This window comes from Oncorhynchus keta, chromosome 1 (genome assembly GCF_023373465.1).
Source record: "Oncorhynchus keta strain PuntledgeMale-10-30-2019 chromosome 1, Oket_V2, whole genome shotgun sequence".
NCBI lineage: Eukaryota > Metazoa > Chordata > Actinopteri > Salmoniformes > Salmonidae > Oncorhynchus > Oncorhynchus keta.
In genome coordinates, this window is record NC_068421.1 from 53,295,568 (window position 1) to 53,311,522 (window position 15,955).

Below are 15,955 nucleotides of genomic sequence, written 5' to 3' on the forward strand. Positions count from 1 at the left end.
GCGCTAAATGACCTATGGGAACTCTTTCCCCTTCACACGATTTGATTGAGATGCTTAATATCAAAGATGTTTACAGTCACACCCTTTATGTACCCACGTGACCTGTCACTATAAAAGGCGGCGTGACGTGACATACAGTCTGTTACTTCACTCGAAACCTGCGGAGGTCCGTAACCCAACGTTCTCTTTCGTTTTCATAACGGGTCAACAAACAACCAATGGGAGAGGCTGGACCAAAGAGGTCGTGCGGACAACAGAGTGGGATAACTCACCATTTAACTTAGTCCAGATGAGTCCCTGGGACGTCCTTGCATCCACCACAGGATGCAACAGAATATAATTACCCAACAAGGTAACATGGAATGTTTTATACAACCATACAACCATATTCACAAGCAAGCTGAAAGTTAGAACTTACAACATGAGGCTTCAATTGTGTGCAACAACACCAAGAGTTGAAGGCCTCTGTATAGAACATCCATCTCAGTGATGGTTGATAAGTATGTGCAGGACAAGGTTCATTGTAGTTTCACTTATCTGGGTTGAGAGCATGTCGTGTGTCCAGCACCACAGACTCCACTGATGGTGTGAACATAACATTGAGTCTGGGTGTTGCTCAACTTGCAGCAGCACAGATAGAGTCCAGGGAAGCCCTTCTGGACAGGGCCCATGAAGTGGTCATGTTCCTGGTGAAGTGTGTCTACCTGCTGTAGCGAATGATTTTGACCCTGCATTGGTAATCCAATGTGCCAGTCTCTGCTTCGAGACAGCACGCCATTTGATGTTCTCCCCATAACACACGAAAAAAGCTGTTCTGTTTGATTGAGCAGTTCTTGTTGCAGCAAGACAGGCAATCAATGCCCGAACCGGGAAAAGTGTATGTAACTCACGACTCTCCTGTGAGGAGTGGGGAGGTGGGTGAAATGCTGTTATGATTAAGGGCTGGTTAGCATGTGATGAAGAAAGCACCTTAGGTAAGAATACTGGATTTGGCCGAAGCACAGCCTTAAATCCATCTTCTGCCAAAGTGAGGCATGACAGATGGGCAGAAAGCACATGTAACTCTCCAACAACGCTAGAGAGCCTCTGACTCTCTAGCGATGTCATCTGTTTTCTTAGTTTGAATGTTGAAAGACAATTTGTTAAAGATACCACTCTTTCTAGAGCAAGGGGCGAGCGAAAGGTAAGACCGTGAAACTGAAATGTGTTTTTCGAAGGTAAAATTCAGGTCTTTTCTGTGTGTTGGTAGAATGGGGATATTAAAGTATGCATCTTTCAGGGTCCACTGTGGAGACCCAATCACCTGGTTGTACTGACTGAAGGAGGGTTTTTATTGTCAGCATTCTGAAGTGCTGAAAGATGACAATTCAGGCACCATAGGTCCAGGATCGGATGGAGGCCTAAGCCCTTTTTTGGCACCAGAAAATAGATTGAGTATAACTCACAGTTTTGTGGCGCTGGTTCTACCTTTTCGACTGGATGCTTTTCCAGGAGCAAGGAGTCTTCTGAGCTGTGTTCGCTTTTAAGCAGGGTGGTGAGATGCATGGGGGGGGGGTGTCACTGACCAAATTGTACTGCGTAGCCTTGTGATTGAGTGCTTAATACCCATTTGTTGGCCTTTGACCTTTTCCAGCTGGAAAGGTGTTGCTCAATGAGACTGTGTTGCGCTAGAGAGTCGTTCCCATCAGGACCGAGGCTCTGTGTGTTGTGGTGCAGAGTGGGTGCGGCCTACGGTGCGCCTCTGCCTCTTGGGCGATGCTGCGCTACACCTCTTCGCTAGGGCTGTTCCTCCACTCCACAGCATGTGGAGCGTGAGTCTGAGCCTTGCTTCTCGACATCTCAGTTGGGGCCCTGGGACGGGAGTCATGGTTTGCTGGCTGATGCATTCTAGGCTTTGGAATGAGGCGCTGAAGCTCAATCTGTGCTTGTCTGTCTTCCTTAGACACTTGAAGGATGTGGGCCGCTGCTGGGCCAAATGTCTGGCCAGGTGATATGGGTACACCTAGGAATGGAACCGTCTCTTTGTCACGGAGCTTGGACTGCGCTAACCATAAGTGGCACTGTGCAACACACAGTGTTGTTAAATACTTCTCAGCCATCTGAGCATTGCCCTGGAGGTATTGGATAAGCAGGTCTCTAACTGTAGACCGTTCTTTCATGGTCTCAATATCAGTTTGCGGAGTGGCGTTCATGCAGCTCCTTCTGATAGAAAGCCAGTATCCCAGCTGAATTGCTAAGACTAGCGGTTAAAGCAGCTCTGTCACGTGTCCTGCGTAGCGCTCAGATGCTCTGCATCGTTTGTTTGGCAGCTCTTGGTAACGGAGAGAAGCAGGCAGAATAAGCGAAGCAAATTATTTGTCCGTACGGGGGAAATGGCCAAAACCATTCTCATCTGCACAATGAACTTTAGCTAAGCGAGTGCATATGCTTGCCATGGCAGGGGTTCTGTCATTTGGTGTGCTCCAAGTGCAAGTCTTGAACCACATGTGTGGATGTCTCTGTCTTTTGAAGAACTGAATTCATCAAACTTGGATGTGGACACCATGGCAGTACTGTAGGAGCATGTTCCATGTTGAGGTTCCTTCTTTCCCTCTCAAAGACTTCAGAAAAGGATATTTTCTGGTCAACTGTCACTGCCTGTCACACCCTGATCTGTTTCACCTGTCTTTGTGCTTGTCTCCACCCCCCTCCAGGTGTCACCCATCTTCCTCATTACTCCCAGTGTATTTATACCTTTGTTCTCTGTTTGTCTGTTGCCAGTTCATCTTGTCTTGTCAGGTCTTACCAGCATGTTATCCCATCTCCCTGCTTTCTCAAGTTCTGTTTCCTAGCTTCCCCGGTTCCAACCATTCTGCCTGTCCTGACCCCAAGCCCGCCTGAGGTTCTGTACCTTATTGACTCTGCCCTGAATTACTGGCCTTTGCCTGCCATTGACCTGTCTTTTGCCTGCCCCCTGTTTGAGCCAATAAATATATGTGACTCTAGCTGTCTGCATCTGGGTCTTATCCTGAGCTCGGATAACTGCCAGGCCGGCAGGCTGGGACTGGACAATGCTAGAGCTGCGGTACATAGCATCACCATCATCAGAGTGTTCATAGTCTGTGTCATAAGTGGGAGGCTTTTGTGGACAATGGTGGAAATACATCCTGTGTACAGCACTGAATCAGTGTGCAAAGAACAGATTTTCACATAAGAGAAATGTGATCCAAGAAAAAGTTCCTTGCGGTCAAATAGTAGCAATCACCTTCGGAAGTAAACCTCTAGCCGTGAGATTGGGGGGCCATGCCCACAGACATCAAATCTCTGGCCAAGGGTGCCAAGCCTGCCCGTGTGCCTGGAATAACCAATCCCTTTGCAGTGGGAGTTGTACAGTACATAGCTACCACAATTACCTCGTACCCCTGCACATCGACTCGGTACTGGTATTCCCTGTATTTAGTCATGTTATTTTCTACTCCCTAAATATAGCCATGTTATTTTTACTTGTTATTTTGTATCGTTATTCACTGTCACTATTTCAATATTTTATTCAAATTGTATATTATCTTTAACTCAGCATTGTTAAAAAAGGACCCAGCCTCCCGGGTGGTGCAGTGGTTAAGGGCGCTGTACTGCAGCGCCAGTTGTGCCATCAGAGTCCCTGGGTTTGCGCAAACCCAGGCTCTGTCGTAACCGGCCGCGACCGGGAGGTCCGTGGGGCGACGCACATTTGGCCTAGCGTCGCCCGGGTTAGGGAGGTCTTGGTCGGTAGGGGTGTCTTTGTCTCATCGCGCACCAGCGACTGGCTTCCGGGTTGGATGCGCGCTGTGTTAAGAAGCAGTGCGGGTTGGTTGGGTTGTGTATCGGAGGACGCATGACTTTCAACCTTCGTCTCTCCCGAGCCCGTACGGGAGTTGTAGCGATGAGACAAGATAGTAGCTACTACAACAATTGGATACCACGAAATTGGGGAGAAAAAGGGGTAAAATAAAAAAAAATAAAAAAAATACCATTTAAAAAGAAAAGACAAGTTGTACACCTGTTGTCTATGATGCATGTGACAAATAAAATGTGATTTGATTTGCCACAGGACCCCACCCAATAGGTGTGTGTTCTCCGCAAGCCAAGGTTGCTCTGGCCAATGGAGAGGCTTGCCCTCCCCAACATGGACTGAATCAGCCCATAGGGAGAAATGCATAAAGGAGGGTTCAAGGCCACTGGTGCGCCAGTGTGTCCGTTCCCAATGGAGCACTCGGGTCCCTCCTTAAGAAAAACTATGTACGTTTTCTCGCAATGAGCCAAGATCTATGTCGGCCCTGCCGAACATTTCCCATATCTGGGAGACCACCCTAAGGTGTAACTTTCACACCTGCATAAAATATCTGCACCCGAGTTGATGCAACAGAGACATGTGTAGCCCGAAGCGAGAGTGTGTGCACACTACTCCCCAGTATTAGGAGGGAGAGAGACCAGTCTGTCACCGTCGTTAATGTCCACCACCACTGACATACTGTCGGTTCTGACCAGCACAATCCTGCACGATAAAAGCAGGAACAAGCGTCTGAGCACTAGATAATATAATAATAATAATAATAATAATATAATAATATATGCCATTTAGCAGACGCTTTTATCCAAAGCGACTTACAGTCATGTGTGCATACATTCTACGTATGGATGGTCCCGGGGATCGAACCCACTACCCTGGCGTTACAAACGCCATGCTCTACCAACTGAGCTACAGAAGGACCACTAAGAGCTCCAAGTAATCAGCACCACTGTCTATAACCCCCAAATTGATTTGCCTTTGTACAGCGCACCCCACCCTTGGGGGTATGCGTCTGTCGTGATCACCTTGCAGGATAGAACTCAGCCCATGGGAGTCCTCTGACAATTTGGAGGCTCCCACCACTGGGCCAGGGCCCGTAGGCATGACTGTGTCACCCGAAGTGACCAATCAAGGCTGCGAGATGTGTCCAGGTGAGTGGCTAGCCTACTGTGCTGGAAAGGCTGCACCAACAATAGCCCCAGGGGAACGAATTCTATCACAGAAGCCATCATCCTCAGTAGGCGTGATGAAAGCTCCGATACAGGAGTGAGTCTAGCTCGAGACGTCCGGTCCCGCTTTCTTTGACGTCCAGCTAATGTAGGCTTCATAAAGTCTTTATATAGGTTTCATAAGCACTACATAGATGCTTCACAAATCATCTATAACCAAATATCATGCTCTATAAAGATTCATCATGTGGAATGACTGTGTGACATAAACAGCCATTTATTTGTTCGTATTTATTGATCTTTTATAGAGCACGCAATATGGTCATACATGATTTGTGAAGCCTATATGAAGCCTACATGCTTTATGAAGCCTTTATACGATGCACTTCAAATAAAGCGGGAGGGAGACAGAGTCTCTAATTCTGAGTGTTACCCAAGCTACAGTGTGTTGGGAAATATTCAGGCCCTTTGACTTTTTCCACATTTTGTTACGTTACAGCCATATTCAAAAATTGATATTGATGAATAGTTTTTTCCCCCTTATTAATCTACACACATTACACCATAATGACAAACCTGTATAAAAAAAAAACTTAAATATCACATTTATATAAGTATTCAAACCTTTACTCAGTACTTTGGAGAAGCACCTTTGGCAGTGATTACAGCCTCGAGTCTTCTTGGGTATGACACTACTAGCTTGGCACACCTGTATTTGGGGAGTTTCTCCCATTCTTTTCTGCAGATCCTCAAGCACTTTCAGGTTGGATGGTGAGTGTCGCTGCACAGATATTTTCAGGTCTCTCCAGAGATGTTCGATTGGGTTCAAGTCTGGACTCTGGCTGGGCCACTCAAGAATATTCAGAGTCCCGAAGCCACTCCTGCGTTGTCTTGGCTCTAAGCTTAGGGTCGTTGTCCTGTTGGAAGGTGAACATTAACCCCAGTTTGAGAGTCCTGAGCGCTCTGGAGCAGGTTTTCATCAAGAATCTCTACTTTGCTCCATTCATATTTCCCTCGATCCTGATTAGTCTCCTAGTTCCTGCCGTTGAAAAACATCCCCACTGCATGATGCTGCCAACACCACGCTTCACCGTAGGGATGGTGCCATGTTTCCTACAGACGTGACGCTTGGCATTCAGGCCAAAGAGTTCAATCTTGGTTTCATCAGACCAGACAATCTTGTTTCTCATGGTCTGAGAGTCATTTAGGTGCCTTTTGGCAAACTTCACACGGGCTCTCATGGGCCTTTTACTGAGTAGTGGCCTCCGTCTGGCCACCCTACCATAAAGGCCTGATTGGTGGAGTGCTGCATAGATGGTTGTCCTTCTGGAAGGTTCTTCCATCTCCACAGAGGAACTCTGGAGTTCTGTCATAGTGGCCATCAGATTCGTGGTCACCTGCCTGACCAAGGACAATCTCCCCCGATTGCTCAGTTTGTCCTTTGGCCAGGTGGCCAGCTCTAGGAACAGTCTTGGTGGTTCCAAACTTCTTCCATTTAAGAATGATGGAGGCCACTGCGTTCTTGGGGACCTTCAATGCTACAGACATTTTTTAGTAACCTTCCCCAGTGGTCCTTCTGTAGCTCAGTTGGTAGAGCATGGCGCTTGTAACGCCAGGGTAGTGGGTTTGATTCCCGGGACCACCCATACGTAGAATGTATGCACACGTGACTGTAAGTCGCTTTGGATAAAAGCGTCTGCTAAATGGCATTTATTATTATCTGTGCCTTGACACAATCCTGTCTCAGATCTCTACAGACAATTCCTTCGACCTCATGGCTTGGTTTTTGCTCTGACATGCACAGTCAACTGTGGGACCTTATATAGACAGGTGTGAGCCTTTACAAATCATGTCAAATCAATAAAATGTTCCACAGGTGGACTCCAATCAAGTTGTAGAAACATCACAAGGATGATCAATGGAAACAGGATGCACCTGAGCTCAATTTCAAGTCTCATAAAAAGGGTCTGAATTTCTGTTTAATTTTAATACATTTGCAAAAATTTTGAAAAACGGTTTTCGCTTTTTTCATTGTCTTTTGTCATTGGGCGGCAGGTAGCCTAGTGGTTAGAGAGTTGGACTAGTGACCGAAAGGTTGCAAGATCGAATTCCCGAGCTGACAAGGTAAAAATCTGTCGTTCTGTCCCTGAACAAGGCAGTTAACCCACTGTTCCTAGGCCGTCATTGAAAATAAGAATTTGTTCTTAACTGACTTGCCTAAATAAAGGAAAAATAAAAACTGGGTATTGTGTGTAGATTGATGAGGAAATAAATCTATTTAATCCATTTTAGAATAAGGTTGTAAGAAAATATGGAAAAAGTAAACGGGTCTGAATACTTTCTGAATGCACTGTAAGTGTTCGGGGGCTTCTTCCTCATCGGGAGGTGCACGCAAACCAAGCTTCCCCCACTCCCTCCAAGTCCAGGAATTGTAAATAGGTATGAGGTTAACGTAATGCAGAGGGAAAGCTAGTACGCTTACTTAGCCAGAAGTTATACGTTATGCATGTTAGCTGATGATAGCCACAGTCTTTAAATCTAAGCGAGGCCAGTATACAGAAGATAGCCCTATTTGGTAAAAGCCCAAGTCCATGTTATGGCAAGAACAACTCAAATAAGCAAAGAGAAATTACTTTAAGACATGAAGATCAGTCAATCCGGAACATTTCAGGAACTTTGAATGTTTCTTCAAGTGCAGTTGCAAAAACCATCCAGCACTATGATGAAACTGGTTTTCATGAGGACCGCCAAAGGAAAGGAAAACCCAGAGTTACCTCTGCTGCAGAGCACAAGTTCATTTGAGTTAACTGCACCTCAGATGGCAGCCCAAATAAATGCTTCACAGAATTTATTTAAATGTTTTATGTAACCTTTATTTAAGAGTTCAAGTAACAGACATATCTCACCATCAACTGTTCAAAGGAGACTGTGTGAATCAGGCCTTCATGATCGAATTGCTGCAAAGAAACCACTACTAAAGGACACCAATAAGAAGAAAAGACTTGCTTGGGCCAAGAAACACGAGCAATGGAGATTAGACCGGTGGAAATCTGTGATGAATCCAAATTTGAGATTTTTGGTTCCAACCACCATGTCTTTGTGAGATGCAGAGTAGGTGAACAGATGATCTATGCATGTGTGGTTCCCACCGTGAAGCATGGAGGAGGAGGTGTGATGGTGTGGGGGTGCTTTGCTGGTGACACTGTCAGTGATTTATTTAGAATTCAAAGCACACTTAACCAGCATAGCTACCACAGCATTCTGCAGCGATATACCATCACATCTGGTTTGCGCTTAGTGGGACTATCATTTGTTTTTCCATCATGAGAATAACCCAAAACAAAATGCCAGAGATATTAGACCAAGAAGCGTGACGGAGTGCTGTATCAGATGGCTTGGCCTCCACAATCACCTGACCTCAACCCAATTGAGATGGTTTGGTATGTGTTGGACCACAGAGTGAAGGAAAAGCAGCCAACATGTGCCCAGCATATGTGGGAACTCCTTCAAGACTGTTGTAAAATCATTCCAGGTAAAGCTGGTTGAGAGAATGCCAAGCTGTCATCAAGGCAAAGAGTGGCTACATTGAAGAATCTAAAATATAACATATATTTTGATTTGTTTAACACTTTTTGGTTACTACATTATTCCATATGTGTTATTTCATTGTTTTGATGTCTTCACTATTATTCTACAATGTATAAATAAATAAAAACCCGTCAATGAATAGGTGTGTCCAAACCTTTGACTGGTACTGTATATATATTTACATTTGTATTAACCCCCCCCCCCCTTTTTTGTTGTTGTTTGTACAGCTTTTCAGCTACATATACTGTACATACAATTTACATACACATTTGACATACGTGGTACTTTTGACTATGGCTTTCCAAATTGCCCAACACTGCTATTTGTAACGTTAACTTTAATTGAAGGTTGTGATTTTTTTAACCATTCCTGAACCTGTGACCAGAAACAAGCTACATAGAGGTAATACCAGAATAAATTATCTACAGTAGTGATTCTGTCTCGTTGCAGAAAAATCTACAGAGCTGAGATTGTGGTATGCTCCACATATATAACATTATGTTGGTGGCAAGAATTTTGTATAATTTTTTAAATTAACCATTGAATCAGCAGCTGTCAAAAATGTTGTTCTCAACTGAAACTGGTATATATTTATATTTTATGTCAATCCTTTTAGCAAATCTGTATCTTTAATACATGGCAGACAAACAAGTTCCCTACCTTCTCCCTCTTCCACTTGCCTCTTCCATTTGTGTGGTAAATGCTGCAATCAGTTGATTGTTAGTTTGTATTGATAGAAACACTTGAGTCATCAGCATACACTGACACTTTTTGTTCTTTTCCCCTGGATGTCATTTTAATAGCTAGCATTTCGATGGCCATAATAAATAGATATGGAGACAACGGACAGCCCTGTTTATCTCCTCTTAAAAGCTCAATACTTCCTGAGAAGTAACCATGATTTACTATTTTACACCTATTTTACACAACACATTGTATAAGAGATTCACCGAAATTAAAGTACTCCAGGCATTTATATATAAATTCTAGGCATTTATATATAAATTCTAGTCATACTTTTTCAAACGCCTTTTCAAAATCTGCTATGAAGACCAGGTCTGGTATCTTTGATGTTTCATAATGTTCAATTGTTTCAAGTGATTGTCGTATATTATCTCTAATATACTGTATTGTCCATGTAAAATACCTGTCAGATCAGGATGAACAATATCTAGTAAAACCTTTTTTATTCTATGCGCTATGCATTTCGCCAGCATACTCGTCCTATCCATAGGTAGTACTTGAGAAGACTCATGAGACCAGGTAAAATGCATATGAGGGGTACTTCAAGGGTACTCCGGGAAGAGCTAAATTCTTTTGGTAGTACAGTAACCGAAAAAGTTGGGAACCACTGACCTACAGAGTAATATGAGAAGAATGCAATTGCAGAATTTATGTAGATATTCTAAATTAAGTGTTTTGATAACAACTTTCAAATGTAGTAACAGTTCCAACAACCTTTACGTAATACCGTAGAAGCAGTGTTCAGCTAATATAACAATGATACAGATATCGTGCCTAATGACATTTTGGCTAGTGGTAATGGGGCTACCTTGGCTAACATGTCAGAGTGGTCATACCTTCCAGTATGGTGTCCCGTATACAACAGGAGTTCCCTGATCTTGGTGCAGAATACATAGTGTTTTTCTCGTCTCATATTGACTGATACCATCCAATTCAATCATTTAAAAAAGACAACACAAGTAAAAGCTGTGTCTAGTAAAATGTTAATGCCGAGTGCCAGGTCTCTCTCCATTCAGAGACATCAGTATCAAGCCTGTCTGTCAGTCTGGACTTCATCACATCATCTTACAAGTCTCCATACATGTTTCTATAAACACATACACACATAGTCATTGTTCTATTACCAATGGCAGTTAGGATAGGTCATATTTTACACACAAACAGGTACTAGTTGAAGTCTGAACAGGTCAGATAAAACCTTTCCTATTATGGTCTCCCCATCAAACGAACAAGGCTGGCATCTGGCAAAAGCATCCACAGTCCTCTCCATTTGTAGAAATAGGTCAAGTTGAGGGCGGAGTTCATCAGTGACACATAATAAAAAGGGTGTCGCAAATAATGGACATTTCTTCTGGACTGCATTATTAGTAATCACCTTCAGTCCCACAGTGTGGATGCTTTGAATGCCAGGTCTCTTTCCATTCAGAGACGTCAGTATCAAGCCTGTCTGTTGGTCAGGACCAAGTCTCCAAAATGCTGGCTCCATAGATGCATCTGATAACACATACACAGTCCTTGTTCTATTAGCAATGGCAGTTAGGATAGTTGATATCTGACAAACAAAGTTAGAACAGGTCAGGCTAAACCTACCTAATTCTGGTCTCCCCATCGACAACCGTTGGTGAGCAGGCAAGAGGAGAGGCTGGAGGTAAGGTCATTGCCCGCACCCCATTGACAGACATGGCAGCGTAGATCAGCTCCTGACTCCTCTTCAAAGATACTGGTTGGTCACACACAAACACACATACAGAGTACTGATTACATTATCAACGGCGGTTATGATTAGCACGGTGGAAGCAACCTGATCGCTGCATTCACCTTTTTAATCCTCTTCAGATAACATGGTATGTGAAGAGAAATAGAATGGTAAATGCATCTACCAGGCAATGGTATGAAGGTGGATTGGGAAAAACTCTACTGTTTTGACCTTTGACCAGGTCAAATGTCACCAACTTGATTCAAGTTGTTCCCTGTTCCATTTATAGGATTGCTCATAGGCGAGGGCATGTCTGCGTGATGTTGAGGGTCCCCTTGCTGGTCTTCACTATGTTGCACATTCGGCTGCAAACTGGACATCTCTTGAGCAACTACAGCAGGCAATCCTCGTAAACAATGTACTTCCTTCCTTGTACTTCCCTGTACAACGACTGGGAGGGCCGGTTACAGGGTGATAAATATAGACAGACAAGTTGTAACGTGCATTTTGTAATAAAGAAAGGACAAAGATTTTTGATAATGCTTTTCACAACCTAAATGACTCAACACCTTGTATCTGCTTGGCTGGGTAATTAACCTACTCGGCTCAAGGTATTTCTAGGTAGTCACTAATTACCACGGCCACAAAGTCAGAAGGCCTCCTATTTCTACAATTTCTCTTCTTAAAATGTGATTTAAACCTAACCTTAACCCTAACTATACTGATAACTTTCTGCCTAAAATTACAACCCAAAATATATTTTCTGTTTTCATACATTTTTACTTCATAGCCAATTTTGACTTTGTGGCTGTGGTAACTAGTGGAATCCCTAATTATATGCTTTATAGATGCAGGTGGTTGGTGGCACCTTAATTGGGGAGGACGGGCTCGTGGTAATGGCTGGAGCGGAATCAGTGGAATGGTATCAAATACAAACACATGGCCTCCACTGATGTAGACTGACTGCAGCAGCTCCAGATTAGTTTAAATTCAGGCCGGTGACTGAGTTAAGGTTTGTTACTTTCTCCTAGTTCACTGCATTAGTCAGATTCAGACATGTTAGCCACCACCATCCATTATTTAGTTTTGCCATAGACAATACAGAATCCACTTGTATGAGCTGTTAAACTAACTTGCAAATCTGACTTGTAGGCTAACGTTAGCTAGCTTGACTCACTTCATCAATTGATAGCTACCTACATAACCAGCAATAACGTTATCAAACACTGTTAGCTAAGTTATACCAGTATGTCTGGTTATACTCACCACCACTGATTGTTGCAAGCTAGCGTTGCTGTCACACCCTGACCTTAGTATTCTTTGTTTTCTTTATTATTTTGGTTAGGTCAGGGTGTGACATGGGTAATGTATGTGTTTTTGTACTGTCTAGGGGTTTTGTGTGTTTATGGGGTTGTTCACTATCTAGGTGTTTTGTATGTCTATGGTTGCCTAGATTGGTTCTCAATCAGAGGCAGCTGTTTATCGTTGTCTCTGATTGGGAACCATATTTAGGCAGCCATATTCTTTGGGTAATTTGTGGGTTATTATCTGTCTAGTTGCCTGTGTCTGCACATTTATATTATAGCGTCACGTTCGTTTTGTTGTTTTGTATAGTTTGTTTAGTGTCCGTCTTTATTAAAAGTAACATGTATTCATATCACGCTGCGCCTTGGTCTCCTCCATTCAACGATCGTGACAGTTACTGGTGCAGACTTGGGGACCGATGAACACCAACCACCTAGCTATTCAGCATAATAGGGTCCTTCGGCAGGGCATACCAACCATAGTTGGCTGTGCATCCTGCTGAAAGCATGCACGGTCGAACCGGAGCCAGAGGCATGGTCAATCTGTATAGGGCTTTTCAGTCTCAAACGGCTGTGATCCTTTGAACGCATTGGGGGGACGATGAAACAACGAAGCTCAATTCAATGAAGGGAAGTGAAATGGGCGGAGGGGCATAAATACACATGGAGCTTGGTAAAAGGGGCACACATTTTCGAAAGGATGACTTGGTTTTTAGGGGTAGTCACTCATTACATTTTGGCAATGATTAGCACTTCCATGCTTCTGTTGCACATTTTGTCAATTACTTTTTTGTTGATATCCATTTTGCATGGAGCAGCATATTAAAATAACGGCCGTTTTGTCAGACAGATAATCATGACAACCGATTTTAAAAAACCACTGAGAGGAGTCATTTACATTTATAAATACTTCTGTCTATAAAACGCTAATGTAAAATACATGAATATAGTACATCATGCATTAATATTACATGAATACAGTATGCATTAGTTTGATGTGTTGTTATTTTCCTTACAAACAATATATTGGACCATATTGCTTAGTCTATCACTATAATACTTCTAGGGCTGATCATCAAGAAGCCCCACAACAGAAGAGGGGGAGAGAGAAGAGGGGGAGAGAGAAGAGGGGGAGAGAGAAGAGGGTGGGGAGAAATAGAAAAAAAGGAAGCATCTAGCAAGATGGATAGAAAATGGAGAGAGACAGAACTAGCTAAGCTAGGGAGCCATCTCCATCTCCACAGACCCTCTTTCTTCTTCCCTCCTCCCTCCATCAGGGCCCTCTTTTCCTTCAGAAGGGGTAATGCAGCAGAAAAAGATAGTCGATTGAACACTCACTGGGTGTGAAGACATGAAAAGAAGAGGAGATGAGGAGGAGAGGCCCAATGCATTCCCATAATGACACAGCCCACTGCCTCCTCTCAATAGGATCAATGACCGCAGGGGAGCACGTCCTAAGGCTGGCCCCTAGGCACTGTATGGAGATGGAGGAAGAAGCTGCCCCTAGCCACAGATCTAGGATCAGATTACCCTATTCTCCCATTCTAACTCTAACGGAAATGAAGAAATAACAAATCTGACCCTGTATCAGGGGTAATGGGCCATTTCTAGCTACACCCTCTTTGGATGAGACCGTTGCATTGTGGAGACAGGTGGAGGAGTGGGCCAGACATGTTGAGGTGGGTATAAGCAGAGCCTTCAGTGCCTCTGTTCTCTCCATTGTTTTGCGATGGGTGGTGTCGCTCTTAGACAGTGCTAGTCCCTTGACCGACAAAGGAGTTCAGACAAAGTCATGCTATCTGACGTAAGGACATCAAATAATTGATTATGTTAGCTTAAAAAGGCACAATCTGTAACTTTTTCATCTCCAGTCAAAAGTTCTCCCCTGTGCAGAAAGGGTGGGTTTTGACTCATTTAGCCTTGGCTTCCAGGGCTCACTCACATTGTTCTTGGGAGCCTGAGGAAGTTAATATTGGGTATGAGTGGAGCGCTGATTGCCAGCGGCTGCTGGCTAATTGGCTGTGAGTGGATGCGATGTTTCAAAAACAACCACCCCTTCCATCCCTTTTCAAAAGCGCAAATTATCCAGAGTAAGCTAATTTAGGGTGCAAAAAATTATATTTGAAAATGTATTTTGTTTTTGTTAGATTTTTTATATAATTTGGTTGTAATGACACTACCCCACCTGGGCACCATTGAAAATGATTGGTTTTCGGTATTGAATCATGCCTATTCCAATTGTCTTATGAAATTGCTACTGTGATACGGTATTTCAATTTGAGTCGCCAATCCCTCAAAACCAAAGACGAGCGGACTGCTTTGCTTTCATAAATGGTTTTGAAATTTGAATACGAATGAGACAACAAAAAATGGTTAACTTAAATGTGTCGACTTCATATATACAGGTAATTGATGTCGCAACAATAACAGCCTTTCCATCCACAATTTACGAGTACAGTCATGCCGTATAAAAATAATCATGACAATGATGGAAACAGGAAGTGTCAGTACAATTTTATAAATGTTGACCGACAATTTATTCATTTGACATGGTGGGATCTTTTTTGTCGGTAAATTTAACTATGTGACGAATTGCTGTGAAAATTATTTATTGCGCAATTGATGATAAGTACATTTGCAGTAACGTAATGCTTATGTTCTGAGGCTATGTTGTGTGGTCCTCCCACTATGTGTTGAAAAAGCATGCACAGTTTAGGCTACAGGGTGGTGAAAGTGCACAGTGATGAGCTTGATGCTCCTTTCCAATAAATATCAAGGGTCTCAATTTGTAGGCTAGTAACATGATGATTGGTGCTTAACTGCCAATTAAAAAATAAAAATGATCTTGCTCTTATCCATCCCATCATATTACCTAACCCATCCAGCAAAATGTTGTCAAGAGAGCATGCGTGAAAATGTTATGGAAACACATTAAACTCATATTTATTTTTATTTAGTACATAACTTAAAAGTAAAAGGATTTCCTATGTGCGTTATAGCATCACACACAGCCATTTATCCGCAGCAAAGTCAATCTGGTGAAAACAGACCTCTGATAGGGAAATGCACGCATGTTATTATGCAGATTTTAAATAATATATGCATGACAATCTGTCGCAATTTGGATGGAAACCTAGCTAATGAGACAACTTGTTCAGCTGCAGCCAGTGTTCATAGGTTATAGGTTGCATGTGCTGGGAAGTAGTTTAAAAAACACTGACAACAGGGAAAAGTCTCAAACACACACACACACACACCCCATGGGAGTCCATAGCACTCAACAGGTAGTTATCATTGCACCACGGGTTCCCAGCTTTCCTACGGCCCTATGGGGATCCAGGCTGCATATTGATATTGTGCTTTGGCCCTAGGCTTCTCTCTTTTTCTCCTTGGCATGCTAAGTAAGCAGTTGGGCCGTTGGGGGGAAAGGCAGTGGCTTTCAAATGATTCCCAGCTCTACTGCTCCACGATCTTCTGAGCCCCCCTACTTTCCCTCAGTGCGCCTCCCATACTGGTCCCATCCCAACACTGTCTGCCCCTTTTTGGTTCTGTTAATTAGAGATAAGGTTGGCATTGTTGAATCTATCGCTTATTCTTGCCTTCATCCTGCCTATATTTCACAGAAAAGGGGCTGAGGATTGAGCAG

General features: G+C 43.3%; 1 long non-coding RNA gene across 1 annotated transcript; it reads right to left on the reverse strand.

The window, feature by feature from the left end:
* Nucleotides 1–8,732: 8,732 nt before the first annotated feature.
* LOC118395574 (uncharacterized) lies at nucleotides 8,733–12,261 on the reverse strand. The gene is made up of 3 exons (XR_004827980.2): nucleotides 11,190–12,261; nucleotides 10,900–11,029; nucleotides 8,733–10,803 (listed from the first exon to the last, which is right to left on the reverse strand). It is a non-coding gene; the product is annotated as an uncharacterized LOC118395574 (long non-coding RNA).
* Between the last annotated feature and the right edge of the window lie 3,694 nt (nucleotides 12,262–15,955).